Below are 13486 nucleotides of genomic sequence, written 5' to 3'. Positions count from 1 at the left end.
ATAAGGGTCAGTCACCTTGCTCTGAATATCCATCTCATATAAGGTACCTAACATGGTATAGGTAGCATAAGTGATAAGAAGTGAAACTAAAAGAAGTTTAAAAGAATGAATAACAAAACAAAAAAAGAAAGTTTCTATTAGGGTTAGCAACTACTGGTTCTATTACAGAGTAGGATATACATATACTAAGGTTGAGATCAAATAATTTTAAAAATTTTATTGCAAAGTAACTTTAAAATAGCACCACAAATAAATTGCCTTTATGCTTTTCAATACAAAAAATCATAATTCATATTATGCATAGAAAATCTGTAGGCCATATGGAATAAAATTTCTTGATCCCATTAAATATCTCCACAAAGTCCCCCAAATGAACTTCACCTATCAGAGCAAATTTAAACTGTAGTAATTTGTCTGCTTAAAAATCTTAAGTTGGGCTTCCCTGGTGGCGCAGTGGTTGAGAATCTGCCTGCCAATGCAGGGAACACGGGTTCGAGCCCTGGTCTGGGAGGATCCCGCATGCTGTGGAGCAACTGGGCCCGTGAGCCACAACTACTGAGCCTGCGCGTCTGGAGCCTGTGCTCCGCAACGGGAGAGGCCATGACAGTGAGAGGCCCGCGCACCGCGATGAAGAGTGGCCCCCGCTCGCCACAACTAGAGAAAGCCCTCGCGCAGAAACGAAGACCCAATGCAGCCAAAAATAAAATAATTAATTAATTAATTAATTAATTAAAAGGAAAAAAATTAAAAAAAAAATCTTAAGTTATTCACACATTCTTTTCAATCTAATATTATATCTATAGCAAAAAAACAATTTATACAAAATGGGTTGGTATCAGGATGTGCCATTAATTGGATAAAAGGGAATTTTCAATAAAAACATTGTCCAAAAAATGACCATTAAGTGATTTTTTATTTTATTTTAAATATTTATTTATTTTATTTATTTATTTATTTTATTTATTTTGGCTGCGCCGGGTCTTAGTTGTGGCATGCGGGATCTCTACTTGCGGCATGTGGGCTTCTTAGTTGTGGCATGTGAACTCTTAGTTGTAGCATGCATACGGGATCTAGTTTCCCCACCAGGGATCAAACTCAGGCCCCCTGCATTGGGAGCGCGGAGCCCTACCCACTGGACCACCAGGGAAGTCCCCATTAAGTGATTGTTTTTAAATGTCCTATTCTGTTTGACTAGTAACAGTAGTTTAGAACAATAGAAATCTCCTTCTCCCTTTATTAATGGGTTACAATAATTAAAATCTAATAATTATCAATTGAATCCTCTTTAAGGATTAATCACAGAAGTGTACACAATCATTTTCCATCAACACAGTACTATGTAAAAATAGGATTATACTTAATTTCTTGGCTTAAAAATAAATAAGCATCTATTTCAATGTCAAACATATGGTATTTTTTTTTTTCTTTTTTCTTTTCTGAGTCACTTTTTTTTTTTTTTTTTCATTTGCATTGGCTTAATCCTCTCAGAAAATTGCTGATCTTAGCTAAGTGGTCTATTTAGACTAGCTGTATGCATACATATGATTTTCACTCTGCCTAATCAAGATAAAATTGAATGGAGTTTAATGTCTAAACTTAGCAAAGAGAAAACATCCAGCTGTAACTTTATTGACTATTCTTAATGAGACAATCATATGATTCTGTTTTTTGAATACTTGGGAGTCTCTAAATATCCACACTTGCTTTGAAGTATTCCAAAATGGGTAGATCTATTGTGAGAACAAGACCTTCTCAGAAGCAAGGCAGCTGCATAACACACAGATCCCTATCAAATGGGTATAGTTAAGTTCATAAAACAAGACTTCATCAGTCACTCATAACAATGTTGTTTGGCCCTGATGAATTCTGGAGTTTGAAATTGTCAATTCCTTTCATTTTTCTACACAGGATACATTCTAGGAGAAGATAAGTATAGTACAAACTACTACATGTCCATTATAATGTAGCCAAGGAGCCTCATGGCTCATGAAGAGGTTGTCAGTAATGACTGAAAGGAAGGTGAGGAAGCAATGTTACTGGAAATGGAAGAAAACTGGATCATTGCTATGTTGCAGTGGAAAGTTTAGCAAAACTGTGATAATGTGGAAAGGAAAACACTGTACTTAATGAACTGCATAATCTAGCTAAGGACATTTCCACACAGAGTATTCTGGCGTCTTCTCTTTGTTTATAGTAAAAGGGAAAAAGAAGAGAGAAAAACTAAAGACAAACTGTTAAATATGAGGAAGCTAGGTCTTGATGGATTGGAAAATAAAATACTTTCTTAATTTCAGTCTCTCCAGATGTTGTCCGCAAAAAATTAAGAAATCACTTCATGGCAAATTTCTACTACCAGGAAAACATGATCTAAAGATGATAATGAGGTGTGGCTATAAAATCCATATTAAGACCTCAGAAATATCTTAGATGGTGCCTCCAAGAACCATTCATTCAGACAAAATAACTTCTAGCCAGCTTACTGGTGTGTCTTATAGAGCCTCTGAGTTAAACAATAATGGTTCTAATAATCTTATAGACAGTTTCCCCTCAGCATGTCAGCAGAAGCCCAATGTGAAAAAGAGCTTATCTTTATGAAAGTGTGGATATGGCTCTTGTTTAATGAAGTAAAGCTAAACAGCATTCAAAGGAAGCCTACACATTTTTAAGAGAACTGTACTAGTAGAATGTTGACCACTCCCTTATAGTTAGCAATGGGTTAAAGATGTTGAGTCTCTGGTACTGAAATTCCGGGTGCTCTAACACCCTCCTACCCTTGAAATGGAGAACAGCATATTATTATTTATTTCTGTTATTGTTCCCTGTATGTACAAATATAATTTCAGTAAAAAATCTTCGTGTAACAGTGTCTGTGATACTTTCAGTGACTAAAGCTCAGGATTTAACCTACTTAGTAGATTAACAGCAGGACTGTTTGGAGAAAAAAATTTGCAGCTGGGATTTTGAGGGTCAGAAATGAATAGATATAAAATGGATAGAAGGTTAAACTCAACTAAAATTTGCCAAGTTATTATAAAAATTAAAAACAGTAAAAAAGTAAACTTTTTCTTGTTTTGGCTTAGACCTTTAAATTTATTATATCTATGAATTTGAAATAAAAAATACAATGTTTATGCATGGGTTGTAGTTACTGGTGATCTGACGATATGTTGTAATACCCACAGTGAATTGTAACTGTGTCATTCTCAATTGCATCTATCAGTGAACTGGGTCATTATAATTATGTTACCTTACTGGCATGTTTGAAATTTCCATTTCAAGACTTGGCATATAAAAACTTTATACCTGATTTGAAGTCCTTTCAGCATTTTGTTATTCTTGTTGACAAAAGAAACACATGCATTTTCAAGGTTTTAAAATTTTAACTCAGATATACATTAGTGAAAAGCATGCTGCTATTTGTTTTGACATTAAAATGCCAATCTAAGTTGTTGTAAATTATAATGGTAACTTGATGGGACAAGAAAAGCAAACAACAGGCAACAGGGCTGAATATTTTACATGTCTAAAACTACATGCATACAAGATGTCTCTATTTATACTTATTTTAAAGTTGGGCAGTTTGAGAGGTTGAGAAAGGCTGGTAGAATGCTGTAAAGATGCTAAAAACCATTTAGGCTTTTCCTTTCAAAATAACCTTGGAATATTGTGCAAAGTGTCTACTAATCTCTACTGTTTACCAAACCTTCCTAAATAATTCACCCTGGTGGGGTTGGGCCCAAGCAAGCAGTGTGTTAGAGTGAGCCAGGAGTGAGCCCAGTGGTGCTTGGTGCCTGCAGTAAGGACAGCCAAGCACATGCCCACCTGGCACGGCTGGGAGACTGACTACAATACAGGTTGATTGAGCAAATAAATAAACAGACTGACAATAGTGGGAGCCAGGTTCACACTGTCAGGAAAGGAGGGTGCAAATGAAAAAAGGGAGATCTTGAATGGATCCTATGGGTTTGGATTGGAATTTAATCTATAAGTGTGCACTTGTGGTTTTCAGTATATAGAGATATAGAAATAAATCTAGATGGAATTGTGTATATGCTCAATATACAGGTGGTTCCTACCATCCACTGAAGATGATCCAGAGCAGGATTATACCCAGAAGAAATGAGTCCCCTTACAGTTCAGATCTTAGTTTCTCTACTGAATAAAACCAGGACTCTTTGGAGAAAGGCTGATCCTAGAGCTGGGTCACAGAAAGCACAATATGAGCCTGGAACATTTTGCTGCCCAGGAAAGTAAAGAAGTGCTCAAAGAATGATGGTGTCATGTCAGAATGACATAGGGGCCAGTCTGAAGAGGGCTTCTACTGCTCCGATCTGGACAATTTTAAAACAAAATAAATAATTTGAGCATCAGAAAGATATTTTGAGTGTCAAAAGAAAGGAAGGAAGGAAGGAAGGGAGGGAGGAAGGGAGGGAGCGAGGGAGGGAAGGAGGAAGGAGGGAAATAAGAGGAAAAGAAAATAATTTATAGATATATTTCATCAAATAACAGGAATCCATGAGTCTACTTGCATAAAAATGAATAAATAGGAGAATAGAAATATCTTCCTGTGATAATTAACAAATGTAAAAAGCATGTTGGAATTAGAAAGGTACAATCTGGCAACCATCATAATAGTAATTAATTCAGGCAAGAAATATTAACTGATGCTCAAGTGAGTGGGTGAAATTTGGATGATGAACAGTCTCAAAGTGTCTCCCTATGAATATATATACTAATTTCAAAGGGGAAAGTAGTCATTTTACAGCAAAGAAACCTGGCAGACATCTTTGTAATCAAATGATCAAACTTATCACCACCAGTAATGGGACCCACTGACACTGTGGGACACACCTGATAAGTTGCAATGAGAAGAATGCAATGACTCCTGGTGGTGCTCCTGCCCAAGACACATATCCTAGGTCCAATCATGAGAGAGCATCAGACAGACTCAGACTGAGAGGATCTTCAGGAATGATAAGTTTGTGAAAGCCAACAAACAGCTGAGAATCTGATTTCAATCAGCAGACTGGAGAGGCAGGAAAACAGGGTGTAACATGTGATCCCAGACTGGGTCTTTTACTATAAAGGACGTTACTGGACAATTGACAAAACTTGAATGAGTTCTCTGAGTGAAAGTTATACTGGTGGCTTTTGAACTCTTCTTGCAAATTTTTTTTTCACATTTTAAATTGTTTGAAAATTAAAACTATTTTTTAAAAGATTATGATCCATTTGACATGAGATGGTGCTTTACGCTAAACATAATGCCATTCGAGAACCTTATTTTGGATTAAACTATTTCCCAATAAAAGGAAATTATCCTGTCTCCATTTCCCCATGTCCACTTTATTCCACTTTAATCTGCATTCAGTGCCCATGAATTGTCAATGAAATTGCTCTTCCTAATTTCAGTGATCATTTTCAGGTAACCAAAGGACATCTTTTACCCCTTAACTAGACCTCCCGGTGGCATTTAACACTTGATCCTCATTTTATATTCTGTGTTACCAGGCCAGGGTGACTTTTGTGGCCTTAAAAGACTGAATATTCTGAATCCTGCCCACATTCCAATTTCAATTCATATCCCTCTTAGCCAGATTTTTAGATCTAGGGAGTTCCTAAACCCTAAAAATATTAGGACACATGCAAACACTCAAATCCCCTTCCAAGATTTAAAAATTAAAACAATATTAGTTAAACCATTAAAAAAGTATAAGAAAATTCTACAAAAGATTGATTTTTTTCCCTCAGTATATATTTTATGCTTCAAATAAATCTGTCACATTTAAAAATGGTTCTGCTGTATTTTGGGGTGACTACTAGCTCCCAAATTAATGCTTTAAGATGTCTATTCCTACCCCCCTCAAAAAAATCTGAATCACTTTGATGTACACCTGAAACTGACACAACTATACTTCAGTAAAAAAAAAAAAGTGCCTATTCTTGCTCACTATGCTTCAGCCACCCCCATTCTCTTGCCTGTGCTTTAGGAAAACCAAGACCTTTCTGCCTGGAATTTTCTTCCCACTTGCATTTTTCATGGCTGATTTATGATTCAGGTCAGCTCAAATATCACCTTCTGAGAGGGAGCCTTCCAAGACCACTCTGCTTAAAATTATTCTATCCATTTTCTCATTCCAGTTCCTCAGCTACTTATTTCTTGTCATAGAATTTGTCACAATTTATAATTATCTGGATTGGTTTATTTATTTACTTACACATGTGTGTGTTTCTGAATGTGTTTTTCTCCCCTTTAGTATAACAGTTTCATGACAGCAATTGTATTGTCTTATTTCTCTATGAATTTTTTAAAAATGTATTTGTTGAGAAAAACACACATAGCATAAAATTTAGCAACCTATTTATATTAAAACAATCCATGGGATATAAGGGAGATGTTCAAGATACAAAGTATCTATTATAAAGTTTGGAAATAAATTATTTTTCAACAGATTGAAGCTCTCCTTTATAACATAATATAATCTCCATTTTTCAGGCTTTATTGACCCCTCTGTATTTGTTAGGTGAATGATCAAGTGAGTGAATATGTTTGCATTTTTATCCTGGCATGAGGTGATATCTAACCTTGCATCTTCACTTCCTTCAGGACTCTGTTTCAGTTACCTTATCAGAGAGGCCTTCTCTGATCACCAGTTAAATAACATTCCCCCACCCCCTTGATACTCTATCTCCCTTATATGATTCATTTTTCATAACTCTTATCACATTATATGTTTTTGTTTACTGTTTTTTCTCCTTTTACTGGAATGTACCCTCCATGAGACTTTGACTCCTAGATCTCTTACATAGTAGGGGCTCAAACATTGTCTACTAAATGAACAAAAAGTCACTGAAGAATTTTGAGCAAGGAAATAACTTAACCAATTTGTATTATGTTATTTTCTCTCTGGTGGAGACAGGAATAAGCTGGTAGAGGGAAAACCGGAGATAAGGATTGTTTTACAAGAGTCATTGGATAAATTACAAATTCTTATCTAAACTATGTCAATAAAGCTGATGTAGAGGGAATGGATGAAAAATATTTCACAGGAAGATATGACAGCACTGGCTGATCTACTGGATATGAGTACTGCACAGAGAGACGACTAGAATGACTCAGATTTCTGGGTGAGCAACTAGATGGATGCTTCTGCTTCTATGAAAAAGAAGATGCAGGAAAAGCATCAGGTCTTTAAGGAGTGGGATGAAAGGAGAGGAGAAAGGGTGGTGGGTGGTTCTGATGAGTTCAAAGCTAGCCTTTTCAAGTCTGAAGTACCACTGGGATATCTAAGGTAAAATATTCAATCCATAGATTAATATTAATATCTGGACATCAGGATAGGGATCAGAATTTGGGGAAGTTTTTCAGTCAACTATGCTACGGAGGTGGAGGAGATGGTATAAAGAAATTGTATAGTGCGCTAAGCAAAGAACTTCAAGGCTGGAACTCTAGAAATAATCTACATATTAGTGGTAGAAGCAGGAAAATAAACTAGTGAATAAAACTGAGAAAGAGGTAGAAGAAAAACCAAGGAGTGATATTAAGCAAGTGAAGGAATGATAAACAATATCAAAGATCACAGAATCCAAATTACATGAAGACTTAGGGCTTGACTTGGGTTTACCATTTAGATCAATGGGAAACTGGAAAAGTAGGTGTGGATAACAAATTGCATTGTTTAAAGAGCACACAACATGTGGGAGAGCAGAAAGCACAGCGCTCCTAACATTCCATTATCAAACAGTGGTCTACTAATGAAAGGCTAACTAACATCTTTGGAGGTAATTTTTATGAGTTAATTTTAATTTTGTAAATTATTTAATATAATCTGTTGGTTTTTTCAAATTTAGGATGTCATTTATGTTTATTACATTTATGTTTATCTACTATTTATTTATAATAAATGAGTAGTAGATATAATATTAAGAATTTTGTCTCTATCAATTTTTTCCCCTTGGGGAAATTAATTAAATGCTCTGTTTCTTATTTCTTTATCTATAAAATAGGAAAACTTACAATATTTTATAAAACATAATATTTTATAAAACTTATGAAATGTATAAGCACAGGAGGTTGTTGTAAAGAATTAGTAAGAATATAACTACAAAGTAAGTGCCTAGAAAATGCCCAGAGTATATACCAAAAAGATCCAGAAGTCAACATCATCACCATTTCTATTATTTCAAATGGTTTATATTATTTCAATTGTCTTCGTATTTATCAGAGATCCAAAACTATGTTATTCTTATCCTTAAGGATGTTAAAATCTCATTAGGAAGACAGGTCTCAGAAACATGAACATAACTGTATTAAAAATGTTACTGCCTATCCAAATGAGTAAGTAAAATGCAAGTAATGGAAGAGTTTGAGAAGACCATTCTCACTTCTTGAATATTATATCTCTTTCCTTGGCTAACAGAATATTATATTGTCCCAGGTTTTCTTTATACTTTTCTAGCAGTATCATTTCAATTTCATTTACTGATTGCTTGCCTCCTACCTGGTGTATAAACGTAGGAGTTCATCAAAGTTTGTCCTGGGCCATGTCAGTTTTCTTGGTAGTCTCTCCACAATAATAGCATTACCCAAACCCATTGCTTGAACTACCAACTATATGAGTAGGTCTCCAATAATATCTCCATCACAGGTCTTTCTTCTGAGCTGAGGACTAATGTATCCAGAGGTTCTTGGACTTCCCCATTCTAATATTTAACACATGTTCAAAACTCAAGATATATTGTCCTTGATCCCAGGTGGTATTATGTCATTGTCCCTATACCAGCAGTCACTCAAAAAGTCAACTTCAACTTCCTCATCTAAAATGTTGCACATATTAAACAACCAAGAGTAATCCCTGGCACCTCCATCCTCACTCCCTGTATGCACAATCACATCATGTCAGTTCTATCTTTTAAATAATCCTCAGTCTCTTCATGACCATCTGAGATCAGACTATCACACCTTCTCCACCACCCACTTCCAATCCATCTCCAGCATGAAGCCTAAGTGATCCATATTAAAAATATTAATCTGATCACGTTACAACCTGATCAGGAGTCTTTTATTTATTTGATAAAATGAATTAATAGGATTTTTAAAAAATTTCCAAGGTTTTTCTTTCCCTCTAATGTTCTAGTTTTCCAAATGCAAAATATATTTACAGTGATATACAAAACATGGGTTCTTACATTATAAAAACAAAATTTTATTTGTTTTTAAAAATAGTATTTATCAGTTTGACTTTACTTAATTAAAATTAATTTAATATAATTTATTGGACCACTTAGGTAGCTAGATTAATTTAAAATATGTATATATATATTTTTTTAACTTCTTTATTGGAGTATAATTGCTTTACAGTATAAAATATGTATATTTTAGAATATTTAAAAATATATAAAAATTAGTATCAATATATTGTTTAAAAAACACTGTTTATCAAAACTTTATTGCCTTAGCAGGATCAAAATTTTTCAAATAAAATTATTTGTGACTCTCCCCTCCTATCCTCATACGATACTCATAAGATAAGTAAAGTGTAATTATACCAAAATTAGCTTAAATTTAGAAGATACTGGACATATTTCTATGAGTGTCTTTTAATAATCATGAAGAAAATTACAAGAACATAGAAAAATAAAAGGAAATCTCTCCTCAGAGAGTTACCAATTTTTGGTGTGTGGTGAGAGGACCTGAAATCTGTTCTCTTAGCAAATTTCCACTATACAATATATATGATTAATTATAATATAATTAACACCACGCTGTACATTAGATCTCTCTCTAGACTTACAATTCTACATAACTGTGTATTTGCATCCTTTGACCAACATCTTCCCCTTTCCCCTAACTCCCCCTGTCTGGTCTTAACTTCAGTTTCTTCAGCTGAAGAACAGGATTAATAATACCCAATTCATGTGGTTTTTGTAAACATTAAATAAAATACTATAAGAAAAGCACCTAGCACAGTGACTGGCACTCAGTAGGTGCTCAATAATGGTAATTATTATCATTAGGAGCCTGTTAAATGCATGGCTTTGATTAAATAACATGCTAATTTCTCACATTTAAAAGTATTTTGATATTTGAGAGATTTGTTTTATACTGTAAAGAAAATTAGAAATTAGTTTCTCATCACTTCTATAAATGGTCCCATTTTAAAAGCCTTTGTATTTTTTAATATTTTGAGGGGGGAGGACTCCGCCTTTCTTTATTAGTATTTTTACATGTGAAAAAGGAAAATATGAATGTAAACTAGAATCACATTTATCTACATTACAATAATATATATAACCCAAAATACTAGGAAATCAAGGCAATTTCTACCTGGCTGTGGAATGCTTCTAAATATGACTGTATTTGATATTCTGGAAATTAACTTCAAATCAATACAAAGCCATATTGTGAAGATTTATTCCAGGAGTTGCTTTGAAACTGGATAGGCAAGAAATTTTCAACCTGTTTTGGCTTTGGTGCTTAGAAGGGTGCTTGGCCCAAAATAGGAGTCCATGACCTATCCTTTTTCCTCCTCCTTCCCTTCTACTTGGTGTTACAATTATTGTTGTTGATGATGATGTTATTACCCTTGATGTGATCTTTTGAGACTTCAGTGTTCTGCACTCTGTACAATGATGGTGCTTTTCTTCAGTTGTGATAATGTTTCCATGTTCATCAATGAAGTCTGATGTTAGAGTTTGAAGGTAAAATATTGGGTTGGCCAAAACGTTCATTTGTTTTCTTCCGTAAGTTGGCTCTTGTAGCACTTAGTTGTCTTTAACTTCACTCAAAACAATTTTGTTAGATTGTATGTGATAGCTATCATATCAGCATGCATTTAAAAAAAGACTTATCAAAATTGGTGAATTTTTGTGTAGTCATTTTAATATTGAAGATGGAAGAAAAAAGGCAAGATTTTCAGCACATTATGCTTTATTATTTTAAGAAAGGTAAAAACGCAACCGAAACGCATAAGAAGTTTTGTGCAGTGTATGCAGAAGGTGCTGTGACTGATTGCACGTGTCAAAAGTGGTTTGCGAAGTTTCGTGCTGGAGATTTCTCTCTGGATGATGCTCCACATTTGGGTAGACCAGATGAAGTTGATAGTGATCAAATCGAGACATTAACTGAGAACTATCAATGTTATACCACATGGGAGATAGCTGACGTACTCAAAATATCCAAATCAAGCTTTGAAAATCATTTGCACCAGCTTGGTTATGTGAATCACTTTGATGTTTGGGTTCCACATAAATTAAGTGAAAAAAACCTTCTTGACCATATTTCCGCAGGCAATTCTCTACTGGAACGTAATGAAAACTTTCCGTTTTTAAAATAAATTGTGACAGGCGATGAAAAGCAGATACTGTACAATAATGTGGAACAGAAGAGATCGTGGGGCAAGTGAAACGAACCACCACCACCACACCAAAAGCCGGTCTTCATCCAAAGAAGGTGATGTTATGTATATGGTGGGATTGGAAGGGAGTCCACCATTATGAGCTCCTTCCAGAAAATGAAACGATTAATTCCAACACATACTGCTCCCAAGTAGACCAACTGAAAGCAGCACTCGATGAAAAGCGTCCAGAATTAGTCAACAGAAAATGCATAATCTTCCATCAGGATAACACAAGACCACATGTTTCTTTGATGACCAGGCAAAAACTGCTACAGTTGGGCTGGAAAGTTCTGATTCATCCACCATATTCACCAGACGTTGCACCTTCGGGTTTCCATTTATTTAGGTCTTTACAAAATTCTCTTAATGGAAAAAGTTTCAATTCCCTGGAAGACTGTAAAAGGCACCTGGAACAGTTCTTTGCTCAAAAAGATAAAAAGTTTTGGGAAGATGGAATTATGAAATTACCCGAAAAATGGCAGAAGGTAGTGGAACAAAAGGGTGAATATGTTGCTCAATAAAGTTCTTGGTGAAAATAAGTCTTTTATTTTTACTTACAAACCAAAGGCAATTTTTGGCCAACCCAATACTTTTTAGAATGCTTCAAATTTCACTAACTCAATGCTCTCCAAAAATGATAAATTTCCCCAAAATGCCAACACTGTCTATTCTGAGTTACTAAAAACAGACTTGTTGCACATAAATACCATTTGTAAAATTTCTACCACATCTCAATTTTTTAACATAACACAAATTCTCTGTTATGAGAATTTATTTAACAACATTTAACATTCAAGAATAACATACTGTAGAGTATTTAGGAAAGAGAGACAAATAAATAATCTCTAGATAATTCCATTTCCTATGATACAACAATGTGAGAAGCCTGAAACTTACTTTTTCAGTTCAAAACACATAAAAATGCTAGATAAAATGTAACACATCCTTTAAATTATATCTCTATGCATCCAATAAGGTAGGAGAAGCTTTCAGGGGGGGTGAAAGAAAGAAAGAAAGAAAGAAAGAAAGAAAGAAAGAAAGAAAGAAAGAAAGAAAAAGAAAGAAAGGGAAAACTCTAAATTACAGGGTACCTGATGATACTGGGCTGTTAGTATTCAGAGGGTATTTGCTAATCTTTGTAATGCAGAAGTTTGGATTTTAAAGGCCAAGCAGAATTAGAAATCAAGTGTTGGACTTGTGCAAGGAATAGGAACACCCCTCCTTGTCCACCCCCCCCCACTAGCACATTAAAGCCTAAAAATGCTAAAATTGCAGTTAACGCAGATACTGGAGAAAAATTCACTAGTCAGCAAAGAGAGGTGACAAGGAAACTTGTCTCTCTTTTACTGGCCTATAGAAAGAAAACGAAAAAGAAATTACTTTCTGAGAATTCATAAGCCACAGGCTTGCTCAACAAAATTATGGCTTTCAAATTTACTCTGGCTAATAGGGTATAACTCCCAAGCCAAGAAATTAAAGTACAGAAAGTAGTTCTAAATTGCTATCTTTTGAAGGAAGCATAAATCCTCTCTGGATTGACTCTGGAATTACAAGATTCCTGAAGATAAAAGCCAGAGAAATTTAAACTCATAATTTAAAGATGCAAAACATAAGAAAACAAGCATAATGAACAAGATTCAGCAGAAACATCACACATAAAAATTTGGCCCCTATGGATTTCAGGTAAATTTTAAGATTGAGAATATGGTAAAACATTCAAAAATTATTTAAAGAAATAAAAGGTGGAACAAAATATATAAGAAAGGAATGAGCTAATATTTAAAAGAACCACCCAGATTTGATAAATAACCAAACAGATTCTCCAAGAAGAAAAATATATTATTGAAATTAGAAACTCATTAGTTGTGTTAAGCAGATGAGACAAAGCTATAGGATGTATTTGTGAATTGAAAGATAGATTGGACATCTAGTAGTCTAGGAGAAAAAGTGATTAAAAATATTAAATACAAATATTAACATGTGGAGGATAAAATGAGGTCTAACATATATTTGATTAACATTTCAGAAGGAGAGAAAAGAGAGAATTATGGAGAAGGAATTCAAAGACAGAATGTCTAAGAGTTTTC

General features: G+C 34.5%; 1 protein-coding gene across 3 annotated transcripts in view; it reads right to left on the bottom strand.

Moving 5' to 3' along the window:
* CNTNAP2 (contactin associated protein 2) overlaps positions 1-13486 on the bottom strand; it is a 2074761-nt gene that overhangs the window by 895233 nt on the left and 1166042 nt on the right. The gene's annotated exons all lie outside the window — the stretch shown is intronic.

The sequence above is a fragment of the Balaenoptera borealis genome, assembly GCF_965194805.1.
Source record: "Balaenoptera borealis genome assembly, chromosome: 7".
In the NCBI taxonomy this organism is placed as follows: Eukaryota; Metazoa; Chordata; class Mammalia; order Artiodactyla; family Balaenopteridae; genus Balaenoptera; species Balaenoptera borealis.
This window is presented reverse-complemented; position numbering and strand designations above follow the sequence as displayed.